Here is a 16,604-nt window from a genome sequence, read left to right on the forward strand (position 1 = left end):
GTGAGAGACCTGGTTCGATCAGTCTTCCTCCTGTGACATGAGTGTCTTGATGCTTACATGGCCTGGGGTCCAGGGAAACAGTCAATCTCTTCTTATGGCAGACTAGCGGGGCTCTGTGTTTCCCCACCTGCGTGCCATCTTTAATAGGGAAGCCATCATCCCCCCAGCTGACTGCAGAACTCTATGGCAGCCTTCAGCAGCGTACAAGAAGCCTGTAGATCTACAGTCATGTGGTATCAAGGAGGTGCGCTTCTTCAGCGCAAACCCCTCCATCCACTGCTGACTGACCTCATCAACCTGAAGATCATTCACCTTATGCGAGACCCCAGGACTGTCTTTCGTTCTCGACAAAACACTGAACAGGATATGATGCGCGAGCAACCACATATGATCTTGGGAAAGCAATGGAACACAATAAAGAAGAAGACCATCCTATTACATGATGAAAATCATCTGCCAAAGCCACAAGGGGAGATCTACAGGGCAGCTCAGTTGCTACCAGACTCCCTCAGGGAACGCTACCTGCTGATACGCTATGAGGACTTGGTTCAGGACCCACTGACCCAAACTGCCAGTGTATGAATTTGCAGGGTTACCTGCCTCATCTCCAAATCTGGGTGCATAACATCACACAGGGGCAGGGGCATGGAAAGCATCCCTTGACACAGACTCAGGAATGCCCAAAAAAGGTTTCTCAGGCTGGCGTTGGTCCTTTACCACATGACAAGGTAGTCAAATTACAGAAAATTTGTAATGATACTTATGGACCTCATGGGCTGCATGACTGTCTGAGGAAGACCAGAGGGAATTTATCAATGGTTGTTCTTTCTACCCATGAGCTCCCTAATACTATGCAAACACATGATTTGAGTGATGGTCTGGTTTTGGCACAATGGCTATGGTCAGCTGAATGCTTTGGAGTCTAATGTGTTTTCAATAGACCAATATTTGTTGTATGTGACACATGGCTGAACCAGATGAGGTGAGATCTTTTAAGACAGTTGTGAAAATCGAGTAGCTTCATCTACTTCAAGTTTGAGTAGGCCTGAAGGACTTTAAGCATTGAGTCAAGGGCATACCTATAAGTCCCCTTTCTGCTATTCTCCCATGAGCATCAGCATCTCCCCATTTCAGTCAAATAGTTGTCCTTAGCAGTTTTGGCAACTATGTACTTGACAGTCAAGTTCAATTTCTTGGGTAGTTTCCACATTTTAGAATACGAGACCCTCAACCAATGGGATGAGGGGTCAGTGAGTAGAGAACAGGTATTTGTGTTAGGGATTAAAAGTATTGACCCTGCCCCTGATGGTGCTTCTCCCTTCAGCTGTCTGCTGGGAGGTGGGACACCCTTCTCAGAGAATGTATAAGCAAACTTTGCTTTAGCTAGAACTCTCCCCAGCTTTTTTTGTCAAATGGGTGACCCCTGCCATTTCTGAACCACATGGCCAAAGGCTACTCTCTTCTTTTTCTGACTCAGAGACCTTGGCACTGTCTGTCCCCGTGAACTGGGGATGCTCCCTTTTCACCAGTGTTTAGAATACAAGGGAAAATGGACTCCAGGCTTAGATAGCATGTGTGTGGAAAGGAATTTGTCAGGCTCCTGAATGCTAAATTTTTTTTCCCCTGCTTTTAGGTGGGATATTCAAAGTTCCCCTTAGGTATGGTGTAGTTTCTTTGCTGGGTTCCTTGTGGAAACCAAAATTCTGCATCAGTGCATTATTGGCTCCCCGGTGAGACACTACTATCAGTTGATCCAGGGATTAGGCTGGGCCCCAGTGAATAGCCAACATGCCTGGGTTCTTTTAGCTTGCTTACAAAGGCCTTCCGCAAAGCCAAGCATTGGGGTGGGGTTCAGTTGCAAGCAAAACCTCTTTTCCTCTTCCTTCCCCACTTCCAGTTCTTCTGGGGACTTAATGAGATGCCAGGCTTGCCCAATTTCTCCAATAACTCTGGCTAAGCTGTTACACAGAAACTGTGATAATTCCCAGATAAGCACTGGGGCATGACCAATTCTAGATAAGGTTCCTAATGCTTGAGGTAAAATAGTCCCAGGGTTTGCAGTCCTTGATGCCGTCTATGACTGACTTGATTGATTAAGGACTTTTTTTGTTTAGACATCAGGCAGGGTGGGCTCTCTGCCTAACCTTCACATCAATACCGACTTTGGTTTTATTCTTTTAGCTTTTCTTATCTCCAGGAAATTTTCTTTCTAGAAACATCTGGGTAACAAAATAGCAGGATTATATTACAGTATCTTTGGACAGAGAGGCCTGGGGAGGGGAAGCGGAAGAGCCAGGGAAAGTCTGGTCTTGGGTTTTCCTTCATTCTGGGACCTCCCACTTCTAAATGCCTCTAAAAGTAAAACTTTTTTCTTCAAAACTCTCAGTATGTCCCTTCTGCATGCCCAGCTCAGTCCTTTGTTCCTTAAAAGGTTGCAGAAGTACCTTGCTTTGCTCCCTGCTTTAAGTCAGACTCTCAGAAACTCTCAGTTCTGAGACAGCTTCTTCCTTTGATAAGAATAATGGCGACTAATTTTTTATATAGTATTTGTCATTTTCCAGGCACTGTGATAAAGTGTTTGGAAGTGGCCCATCTAATTTGATATTTACAACCTGGAAGTTTGTTGATATCATTTCCCCATTTTGCAGACGAAGGCAACTAAGGCAAAGCAGCAAGTGAGTTGGAGGCTAAGTGAGTTGGAGGCTCCATTTGAATTCAGGTCTTCCTGACTTCCAGCACTCTATCACTGTGGTACCTGAAACCACACAATTTTAAACAAATTGCTTTGGCTGCAATGTCTGTCTTTTTTGGGTTTTGGTTAATTCAAGCCGGGATGTGGGAACTATCCACTCAGAGTTCTGATGATCAGATTCTATCAAAAAATGCTCTTACCTACTTAAGATTTCCAGAGCTATTAAAATGGGGGAGGTTTCAACTTCACCTAATCTTGTATAAGAATCTTACAAAGATGCAATCCTAAATTTTGCAGTTCTGCCGTAGTAGTGGACTTAGCATCCATTGATGTGGCTATTGACTGTTATATTAATAGCTGCGACTCTTCATAAGCTCAGGTAAGCTCATGTTTAATGGACATCTCGAGTCAAGATAATGGAATCACAGAAATTCAGCCGCTGAAATAAAGATTGTTATGTAGCTCACTTATTTTCGTATTGGACTGATTGAATTACCGCACACCCTCAACTCATAATGGAAAATTATAGAAACTTCTCAAGAGTATCTGAGGACAGAATCAAATGTGAACAGAGACTGATTCAGAGCTGACCAAACTGGCTATCTGTTCAAAACTCTGTATTTTAGGATGCCACAATTTTTTTTTCTGAGAAAATGGATAGCTTTTTTGTAAAGAAGTGTCTGTATCTGCAATGTAATTATTACTTGGTGTATATATAGTTGCCATGTAAAGTTACATCTGCTATTTGGTTCCAGGATGAAAAGAATTATAAATTTTTTTTTTAATAATTTTTTTTCTTAAAGTGTTTGTTCTTTTCATTGGTGAAAATCATCCTTGATAGCTATAAGTTGCAATGAACTCTAATTCCATATTATTTTGTTATAAAAACCTGTCATTATGTATTTGGAATAGATCTCTGCCAGTAAAAAAAATGTTTAATTGCTTAGAATATTGGACTGATGAAATATATTTTGTGTTATATTAATCTGCATCTAGCTTTATCAAGATCTAACCATACTGGCTATCTGCTCCAGAATTCTGTTTTCTTAGGATGAACAATTTTTTTTAGGATATCTTTTTTGTAAAGAAGTATCTGTTACCTGATATATATATAGTTGTCATATGAAGTTATGACTATTTGGCTCCAGAATGAAAATTATTAGATTTGTTTTTTAAATAAATTTTTTCCTGAAAGTGTTGTTCTTTCATTGGTGGAAATCATCTTTGATAGGTGTAGTTATAATGAACTCTTAATTCTAAATTGTTTATTATAAAAAAAACTGTCACTATGTATTTGTAATATATCTCAGTAAAATAACATGTTAATTTATTAGAATGTTTGGTTTGATATTTGCATGTTATATTGATATTCTACCATATAGCTTTAATAAAAATAATCAAACTGAATTATACAATCATCAGTATAACAAACTGCTTTCACAGGTAATTCAGTGATAAGGCATTTATTACTAGGAAGGAAGAAAACAAATATTTTTCTAATACTTATTATGTATCAGGTACAGTGCTAAACACTTTACAAATCTTATATCATCAAACCTTCACTATCCTGAAAGGCAGGTGTTTTAATTCTCCCATTTTACATTTGAGGAAACTAAGGCAAACAGAGATTAAAATCACTTGCCCAGGGTCACTGAGCTAGTAAGTGTTTGAAATCAGACTGTAACTTGAGTTTTCTTGAAAGAAAAGCAAAAATCTGTTCCATTCTTACAAAGAATTCACATTGTAAAGTGGAAGACGGATGTATAGATCCAGCAGTCACCAAATATCATGGAGATGATCATTAAGCACATGGAAACTGATGAGATCACCTCCTATAGGAGGACCCAAGACAGAGCCTGGGGAGGCAGGATTACCCAAGGTGAGGAGGTATGGTCTTTAGGAAGATCCAGCAAAGGGGCCTGAGGAGAGTTCATCCTGGTCAGACAGCCAACAAGTATTTATTAAGCCTTTACTGGGCTGGGCTTTCCTAATCACTAGATACCAATAGAAGCAAAAGTAAAGACAGACTTCACTTTCCAGGAGTTCACATTCTAAAGAAGAAAGATGAAAAGAAGCTGAAAAGAGGGTATGGAATGGGACCATGGTAGGCAAAGTCCATTGAAAGAAGATGAGTCGGGAGTGCCACTGGAAAGGTATAAGGACAAGCAGGAGTAGAACCACAAGAGAACAATGTCCCTAAAACCTAGAAAGAAGTGAGTATCTAACGAGGGGATGGTAGCCAACAGATGGATGAAGAGAGAAAGACAGAAAAAGAGAGAGAGAGAAAGAGAGAGAGAGAGAGAGAGAGAGAGAGAGAGAGAGAGAGAGAGAGAGAGAGAAAGAGAGAGAGGAGAGAGACAGAGACAGAGACAGAGACAGAAGTAGATACTAGATACAGAGAGAGAGAAAAGTTTTATTTACTAAGTACTTATATTTAGTGCTAAGGTCATAAATATAAGTAAACAAAATAATTTCTACCTACAAGGAGCTTACTACCTGAGGAAAATGCTTATAAAGGGCTTCTAGAACGCTGACGGAGAGAGCAGGCTGGCAATTGAAGAGACAGAAAAGAAGATCAGAGAAGATTTGGAGTCCATGAATGAAGTGAGCATGGCTGGAACCACTCTGGAAATTGTTTGCATGAAAAAATTGATGACCAGGCATGAACTCCAGGAGCTAATTTTCTTCTCTGTGGGAAGAGAACTTGTGAGGAGGTAGAGATATCTAAAGAAGGTAAGTAAAAAGGAGTGAGATTGTAGAGTTTTCAGGAAGATTGAGGATTGAGAAAAGGCTGTTAGATTTCGTAATTATGAGAGCAAAAATAAAATAAGGGGAAAAGAAACTAAAACTACCTGACTGGCTTATTCAAAGTGAAAAGTCTGAGGGTTCCTTGCTTACAACTGCTGATATGCCTCTTAATGTTCTTGTTTTGGGCAGCAGTGTAGTAACAGTGATTGACTATCACCATGTATTCATGTTATCTGGTAGCTTCTGACTCTTAGTTTATTTTATTACATTTTATTTTTTCTTTTCATTTTTTTTCACCCAGGTATTTATTTTCTTACTTTTTATCTAGGCAATAAGGGGCTTAGACTTAGAGGTAGGATACTGGATTTAGAGCGAGGAAGACCTGAGGCACTTACTAACTGGGGTACCCTGGCCAGTCACTTAACATTTGCCTCAGGTTCTTTTTTGTAAAATGGGGATAATAATAGTGCCTACCTCCCAGATGGGTGAATGCCTAGAATTTTCTCCCTCTTCATCCCTGCCTCCTAGATTCTTTATCTTTCTTCAAGTGTTAGCTAAAGTGTCAGTTTCTGCAAGAAACCTCCTGCAGCCTTCCTTAAAATGGCTAATAGCTAAGATGTATATAGAAAGCTTACCATGTACTAGGCACTGGCATAAGTGCTTTACAATTAACTCATTTGATATTTGTTCAGCAGAGTGCCTGGCACATGGTAGGAACTTAACAATGCTTGTTTTGTTTTCTTCCTTCCTTATAGCAGACCTTTCTTGCGTGTACTAAAGTCAACATTCTCAATAAAACCCTTATGCAAGGAGTTAGGTAGGTGCTATTATTATCCCCATTTTACGAAAGAGAAACTGAGGCAGGATTGTTGAGAGGACCAAATGAGGTGAAATATAGCAAAGGCACATAGAAGACATTTAATAAATGTTTGTTTCTTTTCTTCCTTCTTCTTGTGTGTACAAAACTCAACATTCTTGACCAAACACTCTTGCAGAGTATAGGGAGGTGCTATACCCATTTTATAGCATTTACTAGCTATGTGATCCTGGGCAAGTCATTTAACATCTTCTTGTCTCAGTTGTCCTGTGAGTAGGGTTACAGCTGCATCAAAGCTTAATAACTTTTAGGACATAACAATAAGTTGCTGTCTATAATTGTGGTTTTCTGGTTAAATCCATTTTAATTTGGCTTGACTCCAGCTTCTTATGAAACTTTTTAAGAACAGTGAGGAACTCAGCTCCCTTCCCTGTTTTTTTCTGGTCCAAGGGTTATGTCAGGAACTGAGTGATAGCAGGAGCAGATGGTATTTGGAATGGTTCAAAAGAATGGAGGCTATTTATCAAATGTAAACAATTGTGCTCCCATGTTTTTTTTTTTTTAAGTTTTTTTATTGTAAACCTAACTACAAAATGTGAAAAGAAAAAAAAACTGATACAGCAGAACATAAGAGGATTCAATATAAAACAATAAATTTCCATTTCATGAAAACCTATATAATAAATGCTCTGCATTGTTTTCAAAGCTGTTCAGTTTTACTTCCTGATAGGTTTTCTTTTGTTCTCTACTGCGCAATTTTTACTTCTCTGGTCCTCTCTCATAAGGCTACAGTTAATTGTGGAGAGATGGGCTGATATTTAAATCTATCTACATACATGTCTACATATATATATTTAGATATCTATAAACAGACATATAACAAAGCACATTATGTTTATTTTTCATCATGTTTCTCTGAAGGTAGATAGTATCTTTCATAAATTCAAGTCTTTTCATGTTTTTCCTTTTTCTTTTTTTTTTTTTTTTTTTTGCTGAGGCAATTGGGGTTAAAGTGACCTGCCCAAGATCATATGGCTAGGAAGTGTTAAGGCTGTGAGGCCAGATTTGAACTCAGGTCCTCTTGACTTTAGGGCTGGTGCTCTATCCATGGCACCAACTAACTGCCCTTCATGGTTTTTTCTAAATCAATCAGCTCATCATTGCCTATACTATACCAATATTCCAACCCAGTCTCATTCTGGGAGCTTTTCTGTGAAAGTTTTCCCTCTGTTTTCTGCATTCCTTCTATTCTAGGCTGCATAGATTTTACTTATACAAGAAAACTTTAATTTAAAGTAATTAGAGTTCATTTTATATTTCAATAGTCTTCTCAACTTATAATAAAAGTTTAAGGTCTGATACTACTAAATTTGCTTCCTTTATATACTTATCCCTTGTTTTTTTTTTTTGTTTTTTGAAATTTTTTATCTTTTGTTCTTCTAAAAGAATTTTGTTATCAAGAAAAATTTTTAGTAATCTTATAGGATTGCATTACATAAATATGTTAGTTAGGTAAAATCATCAATTTAAAAAAATTATATGTGCTTTACCTTTCCATGAACATAAATACTATTTCAGTTATTTATGATGAGGTCTTCAGTGTCAGATATGGTTAGCAGAACTGACAAAAATTAATCCCCAAGGCTGGGAGGAAGAAGGCTCTATGGAGATCAGTTTGGTTCCATGGTCCCACCCTTTGGGAAGGTTGTCCATTCCAAAATCCAAGTTAGTTCAAATTTCTGAGATCCACCTCTTGTGGAGGACTTGAGCAGTGTTACCCTGCCATGCCCTATCAGAAATTCTAGTTATGTCCCTTGGATTAAATTTTCCCTATAAAACATATTTATGGGCCATCCCATCCATGTCAGCTGCCTTCCTTTGGGTCAGTCCACAACCACACTCTGCCTCGTGATGTCTTTCCCTTATCCCTTCCCTCATGCTATGTGGTATCTTTCCTAACTCTACTGTGCTTCCCAACCCCACTTCTCCTCCTTACAGTTAACTAATTCTTTTAGGGTGCCGAGTCCCTTTCAGGATTTAGCCTGCCAGCTAAAGGCATGCTCCAAACTCATGGGGTGCTCCCTTTCTACTGGGAAATTGTGAGTTCCACTGAGGAACTTGTCTTTCATAAACTCTCCCATATCTATTTCCTATTTCCCATTTCCAGTGTCTATTGTATCCCTTCATTTTGTCTGTAACCCCTTCCCTTCTACCTTTTGCCTGTAACCTCTTCCCTTCTACCTTTTGCCAAAGAAAATGGCCACTGTGAATTCTTCACATGACCGAACACTAACTTTTGGCACATACTGTCACATGGTCTCTACATAATCCACATCATTTTGCTTGAACTACATCACATATAATTTTCAACATTTGTTTTTGTAAAACTTAGTGTTCCAAGTTTTTCTCCTTCCTCCTCAAGACACCAAGTAATCTGATTGATATAGGTTAAATATGTGCAATTCTTTTAAATTTCCATATTTGTCATTAAACATCTTTAAATAAACAAAATCATTGTAAATAATCATCACTCATATGGAATCTATATATAAATGTGTTGGAGGATGAATTGATAATTATTTTATGAAGCTGTATATATATATAATAAGTCATTATCATATGATAATGATAGCTTTCATTATCATATGAAGCTATGAAATGGGGCAAGCACTCTAGCTTTCTGATTACTTGTCAGGAAAGACCATAACATGACAGCAGTGAGAAATAAGGTGGCAATCACACTTATAAGGAATAGAGAATATAAAGGGAAACAGACTCAGGAAATACAGTGATAAGTGGCGAGGGAGGTAATATAGGGGCAGTTGGTGTGAGGATGGGGATGGGATGGTGAAGTAAGGCAGGAAGCCCGTGGAAAGGATGGAACAAGGGAGAAGCAGAGAGTATTATAACTCACATGATACTAGATTAAAGTTGGAAGCATATGACAGCATGGACCTGGGGAGGTGAAAAATGTTGGGGGACAGGGAGGAGAGGGAGGAGTTTGAAGTCTCATTTTTATAAGGCTCTTGGAGAACAGACTAATTATTATCTGTGCCACGTTGGGATTAATTCACTAACACAGCCAAATCATTTCAAAGTTGTCGGCAAAATTTTAGTTTATATATATATATATATATATATATATATATATATATATATATATAACATGACATCTCCAAATGATCAACACCATTTGGTGATCTGCTAGTCTTTAATCTAGAGGTGTGAAATTTTTGAATTACAAATGATAGGACCAAGAATTCTTGCACCAGCATAAAGATGGCTCCCCCTGATTCAGCATCTATTCCCAGGATATGAATTTTGGTTAAAATATGATATGATTTGTAAATTATTTTCCTTTGATTTTTGAGATGAGTTGTATGTAACTTCCAGATTCCCCTTTGCAATCATTTCCTGCTACTGCCTCTTTATATTGGCCACTCACAAATTTATTATAGTGAGTAAAAAAGGTGGGGATGGTCAGGGCAACCAAAACAAGTTACAAGTTTAACACAGAGAATGAAAATATGAACCTACCAGCAACATAGCTAGGACTTTGCCCCAGAGTACTGACATCTTGCTCCTTCCTTTCCTATGAGTTTCATGCCTAGAAAGTGAACATGAGTTTCTCACATCTTTCCCTGAGCCCATTGCTATACCTGCTCCTCCACTGGCCACCCCTTCTCCTCTGTAATTTGGGAAGAGATCAGAGGTTGACCATATAATGGAGACTGGAGCTAGACTCTTGGGTGTCTGGGCTGTCCCATTTTCCAACTCAGCCACAATGCACCAATCTGTCTTTTGCAAAATGCTGTGCCCCACCCATCACTCTCCCAGTTTGTCACTGGCATTTTATGTCTCTGATTGTTATCTAATCTAACATAGGGACAAAAACATAGACAAACCAAAGATATGAGTTTATTTTAGAAATCATGACTATGTGGAATTTTAATTTTGTGTGTATATATATATATATATATATAAATGTATATATTTAAAACCTATATTGCTGGTTTAATAAAAAAAACTCTGTGGGGTAGCTAGATGGCACAGTGGATAGATTGCTGGCCCTGAAGTCAAGAGAACCCACGTTCAAATCGGACCTCAGACACTTAATACTTTCTAGGTATGTGACCCTGGGCAAGTCATTTAACCCAAACTGCCTAAGCAAAAATAAATAGATACAATTAAAAAGTAAAAAACAAAACAAAACAAAAACCTCCATAAGAAAATTCCTTCTACCAAACAAACATGTAATGCCTTTCCACCTTCTATATTTTAGAAAACTCTCAGAAGGCATTGAGAGTCTGACTAGCCCAGGATCATACAGCTGGGATGTATCAGAGGTGGGATTTGAATCCAAGTCTTCCTGATTCTAAAACCAGCTCTCCATCATGGTAGGCTTCTATATAATAATCAGAATGTTAGTTTTTGTACCTTTTTGTGGGGCAATAGGGGTCTAGATCTGTGATTTTTTATTTTTATAGAGAATTTCCAGCAAAGAAAGTACTTTCACCAGTTCAGTACTTCTAATGATCTGAAGCATTTTAAGAGCTTTGCCTGAAGGTAGCACCATAGTGCATAGAACACCATTGCTGGAGTGAGAAGGACTCTAGTTCAAATTTGCTCTTAGATATTGTCTGTGTGATTCCGGGTAAGTCACTTAACCCCAATTGCCATAATAATAATAATAATAATCTACCTGAGAGATAAATGTCATAGGGGCACAAGAACAGCATCTATTAGGAGCAGGATTTGAATGCAGTCTTTCTGACTCCAAGGCTGGCTTTTTATCCAATGTACTCTAAATAATTGGACAAATGGATATATGTTGCTTTTATTTTAAGATTTTGGCATATTAAGAAAGTGATGGAGAAAGTATTAATAATCAAAGTTAAACTTAAAAGTGTGCTGTACACACACGCCTCCCCCTCCCCCCCCCACACCATATTTAACATGGCACACACCCCTCTGTATATGACCCTGGGCAAGATGCTCAACTTCTTAAACCTAGGATCATTTTGTAAACTTTAAAGTTCTATATAAATTTTAGCTATCCTCATCACCACTAAATTGTAAACTCCTTGAAGGCAGGGACTGTATTTAGCTCTTTTTGTGTTCCCAGGGACTGATGTAGTAGCCATTTAATAAATCCTAAGTAGCCACTTAATGAATGTTAGTTGAATTGAAGTGAAATCATCATCATCTTCTTCATTACTACTGAACAGGGAAGAACAGAGAGATCCATTCACACAGTGGAAATTTAGTACATTAGGCTTCCTGATTCCAGAGGCAAGCTTGGACTCCCCAGTGACTATTCACATCTTTATCTGATTTCTGAATCAGCTACAAGAGGAGGTCTTTGGTGTCCCAGAGCATCAAGATCCATCTTTTAAAACTATAATTCATTTTATAGCTTTGGAAAAGCTATTTGGAAAAGAATTAACCAGAAATGATTGTTCCTTCTTCAGGTTTTGAATGGTATTTTTACCATACAAATTTGCATCTGTCTTATAGACTTTTGTGTTCTCGTTTCATTATACTTTTTTAATGTACTTTCCTCTCCTTCTGTTTTTGGAGGTGGGTTGGGAACAAGCATTTATTAGGCACCTACTATGTGTCAAATGCTTTACAAACATTATCTCACTTTATGCTCATAACAACCCTGAGAAATGGGTGTTCCTGAATTTTGTCCCAGAAATAAGCTAGTACCAGTAGTGAAAAGAACATTCCTTTCCCAGATAAGACCCATAATGTGACTATTTTAGAGATCACAGAGCCACACATCCTTTCTCCATTCTTGATTCATATCTTGTTTCTATGTGTAAATTTTGCTGCAACAGAAGTCCTGGGAAAGTACCAACATTTTTCTGCATTAGCTATCCCTTTTCTCCTCCCTCACTAGACTCTCCTTTTAGACTCCCCTAGGATTGAGCTGTATGCTTTTGCATAAAGCAAACCCCTGATGTCTAAGAGAAAAACTCTCAGAAGTCTTTCTGGGTCAACTTCAAACCATATCATTTTGGTGCTGAAATCCAGGATCCCCTTGTGGCTTCAATTTTCTCCTATAGCCATTCAGGAGGGAACTTTTCCTTGGGGGCTGGATCTGAATTCCTTGCTGCTTTCAGGTAACTGAGTGCAGCTTGGTTTGGATTTGTTTGAAGGGGACTTTTTTCATCTAGCCACTTTCCTTCCTTTTTTCTTTCTCTCCTTCAGGATGCTGAGAGTAGAGGTGAAGAATGATGAGATAATGTGGGGGTAAAATCCCAAAGAGTCTCCTCTTGGGTGCCTTCTAAGCCAATGAGACAAGTTCAGGAACCTTGCTTGTCCTCAGTACATCTTGGAGGATCAAGATGGGTCTGTCAATTAAGTATTTTAATTATATGCTTTGTTGTTTGTATTTGTCTTGCCATTTTGTCTGTCTGCATAGCTGTGTTTGCAGAATGTCTGTCATGTTTGTGCTATGAGCTAAATTCTGTTACCTTGAAAGATTCAAAATGTAGCCAGAAAGAAAAATTTCCAAGTGGAAAGAACACTGGGAAAAAATTATTAGAATTAATTCTTAACCTCCACCTTAGACTTTCTTCTATGGTTCCAACACTGGCCAATTTGGGACTACAGAAATAAAGTAGAAAAATTAAGTTGCAGAACCACTAAAAACATCTTCCAGATGCTGGAGGTATTGAGATTAGGAGTTTGGCAATTAATCATTTTAACATTGCCAGAAAGAACTAATTCCAGGAATTCACTCCCTTATGAAACTTCTCAGCATATTTTTGAGGTATCATTCTGTAGAATTTATTTTAAGGAAAAATAAGATTAAATCTTATAAAAATTTTAAAAGGTTTGAAAAACAATTGACAAGATTAACAGTTTTATAAAGAAAAGATAGTCTCTTTTACCCTTCCCCCACTCCTGATTGCAGCAGGGATAGGTAGATGAGAGATAGAGAGAAAGAGACACACAGAGACAGAGAAACAGAGAAACAGAGAGACATACACACACACACACACACACACACACACAAAGTGTGTGTGTGTGTGTGTGTGTGTGTGTGTGTGTGAAAGAGAGAGAGAGAAAATATACTTAGAGCAGCAAAAATTATTTAAGATATGATGGCAAAAGGGATAAAGGGACCCCGAAACTCTCTGAAAACTCCTTCAAGAAGAAATTCTCCTTGAATCCTTCTCTATGAGACCCACCCCAAGGAACCAAGATAAAGTTGGGACTAGTGGGACTAGTTGAAGTATTCAATTCCAAGATTTTCTACCCCTATTGTTGGCTCAAAACCACTCCCAATAAGTAGTCTCATATAGGCCTGGAGGCAGTGACAACATTGAGGGGATCTCATTCAATCCAAACTTTTGTCTCAGATTTCCTTATAAAAATGGCAAATTGGGGCTCAATCCTTGCAGAGGACCTAATATGCCATGTCAAGGAAATTCTCTCTTTTCCTGTATAGTAGCAAACTTTGTCCACTGGAATATCCTCTTTCAGTGTTACCCTCTCTTTATCTCCCTCACCTATTTCCCTAAAGAGACTTCATATCTCTCTGTTGGGATTTCTCTACTCGAAACTTTACTTCTCTGCCAGGACCTTGCCACTAAGGAATTCAGTCTTTCTATTCATGCATAGCAAAGGCTGAATTCCCAATGCCAATAATAAACTTCTTTTTATCAGTTTAGCTTTTGGGGTTCGTAAATTCCTTTATGAAGGACCTCTGAGCCATCAGGAAGGAGTTCCTAAAACTCCCTACTTTGAGCTGATCCTAAAGGGAATTTAGGGGAGCCAAACCTCTTCATTTGGTTCTCTGAACCCTGAACCTGCCACTAACCTCCTCATTTAACTCCCTGACCACCGGGAACCCTAATCTCATCATTTTGGTTCCCTGAATCTAATCTCATCAAAAGCAAGTAGAAGAAATTAAGAGAATTATCAGATCAGAATAAGAAACAAGACATGCAATTTTAAAAGGGTTTTAGCCAAAGTCCACTAAATATATATATAATGCATATGTAGATATGTATATATAGAATGGAAAATGAGAAAGTTTAAGCATGTAGAAACGAGAGGACAGAAAGGAACAAGGAAGTTGTAATCTGTTATAATGAACAGTGTGAACGGGGATTTAAGGGTTTGGGAACTTTTGGAAACAGAAAAGTAATTTGCTATATTTTAAAAACTCTGGCAGTAAATCAGCCTGAATTTCATAATGTTTTGTAAATATCATTTAGGGAATTTGTTAGAATCCTGGGAATGGAATTGATAGAAACAATGCTTACACCTTTGAGAGTTCACACATTAGCTCACACATTAGTTTACAAGTTGGGAGATATCCAAGTTTACACCTCCCATAATCCCACTTTCTCAGAGGAAGAGTCAACCTTTGGGTTCACACCTTTAAGAGATCATATATAAGAAGCTCTCAGTCTCAGCGACGGTCAGTTGAAAAAGATTGGAAGCCAGAAGTCAGTGAGTTCAGGAGATTGACAAGCTAGAGACTGCAGTCAGGCAGAATGAAGGATTCAGAGGAGTAGAACCAAGATTCAGAGGGAGCTGGAGCTGACAAAAGACAAGCTGCAAGAGCTGTTGGAACCAAGGAAGAAGATAGGCCTCTAAGAAAACTAACTGGGCTATTTTGGAAGAGACAATAAAAGATTGGATTTTAACTCCTGGCTGTATTTGAGGTGATTATTAGACTCAACTGAAATGAAGGCTGCCTCCAGAAACCTCCCCAAGAAACCTGCTCCCAGAGAGAACGATCATATTGTAGAAAAGAAGAGAACACCACAGGAATTGGATATTTTCACCTTTTCTCAAAGTTAAGAAGTTACAGCTAAGATAATTTAGCTATCATTTATGAAAGTTGTAAGATAGATAACTAAGTTATTTGAAGTCATTGTCATAATGTTAAAATCTAAAATTGGTAATTACTGTGTGTGGAAAAGGAGGGATGAAGTGAAAACCTTATCTGGATTGTTTTTTGCTTTTTAGAGCCATCTGCCTTGGAGTGTGCAGCAGGATTAATTCGTCCCCCTCTCCCCTTCATAGAGTGGGGAAGGTGTCAAAAAATGTCAGAAAGCACAGCCCACAGCAGGTCTGAAGGTAGAGGAGGTAGAAAGGAAAGAGCAGCTACCTCAGCTCTTTCTCTGAGGTCCCTGTTGACTCCCCTTAATTTGTAAACTTGCCAGCTATCTTGAAATGATCTTGTGAACAAGAGAGGTCATCAACCCTGTGAAAAGAACTTGTTTGTATTATAAAGTTCCCAAACAAGGAATGGGTTTACTGAAAATCTACAAATTTGTTACATAGAAGTGATTTCTAATGATTGGTTTCTTATCACTAGATAAAAACTAGAAGAAGAAAAGAAAAACATGTGAAAGATGTTAAGTGAAATCTCTTATGTGTATGAATCCTGGTAAACTTTTATTGCTTATTGCAGTTCCATGAAAGTAAAAACAACTGTATCTAGTCCTAAACTGTGATTAGTGACACTTGCTATCTGAGATGAAATCTCTTGGAACAATAACTAATATTGTTTTTGAGTTTTGAATTCAATTATGATTGATTGAGCATCAAATCTGTAATCCAGCACTGGAGAGAAGTGCAGTAGCATTGGAAACCATAAAGGGGTCTCTTGGGTTGCCAAGGGTACATGCTGAAGATATTTCCAATTGGCATGGAAACATGAATAATACTCTTGCAAATAGAGGCTTTCTGTCCCTAGGTGCAATAGTTGCACAAATGAATTTAATTATATGAGGCTGACTTTGCTTACTAGGTTTGTTTCCTTTAGGCTCCAACTGGTTCACCTTCAAATATGATGGCCAAAAAATGATGGCCAACACCAAACACTGATCCTGAGACGCAATACCCACTGGACGCTGCTTCAATCATTTTCAGGCCTTAAGCTCATCACCTCTCCAAGTGGGACATCATAAGGCAGGCTCAGTTCTATGCCCACCCTGGCAGGAAGCAGGATAATTAAGATGATTGCCACACACCCAAAAGGACTGTGGACCCCATTTGTTGAAGAGTAAATGGACCCCAACAAAATATTATGTCCTTGGCTGTAATGCAGTATCCAAATGGGCTCCAGCTAGGAGCAAATAAAAACCGTGGAATTATCTTGTGGTGGCATTATCATGTCCAGACAGAGCTATCGTGTTCTGATGCCCCAGTGACCAACAGCCGCTACCCCTACAATAAAATACAGACTTTATACTTGGCAAACACTCAGTAAGATATTTGTTGAATTAAATGTATATCGCATTTGAAGGAGGGGGCAGCAATCAAGGTAACTCAGACAAATGCCCGGCTTCTAGTGATGGCTGGTAGTGAGAAGCA

The 16,604-nt window shown here is 38.4% G+C and overlaps 1 pseudogene; it reads left to right on the forward strand.

Moving 5' to 3' along the window:
- Nucleotides 1-57: 57 nt before the first annotated feature.
- LOC116420957 lies at nt 58-926 on the forward strand (annotated as a pseudogene).
- The last annotated feature ends 15,678 nt before the right edge of the window (nt 927-16,604 follow it).

Source organism: Sarcophilus harrisii, chromosome 2, assembly GCF_902635505.1.
Source record: "Sarcophilus harrisii chromosome 2, mSarHar1.11, whole genome shotgun sequence".
NCBI classification, from domain to species: domain Eukaryota; kingdom Metazoa; phylum Chordata; class Mammalia; order Dasyuromorphia; family Dasyuridae; genus Sarcophilus; species Sarcophilus harrisii.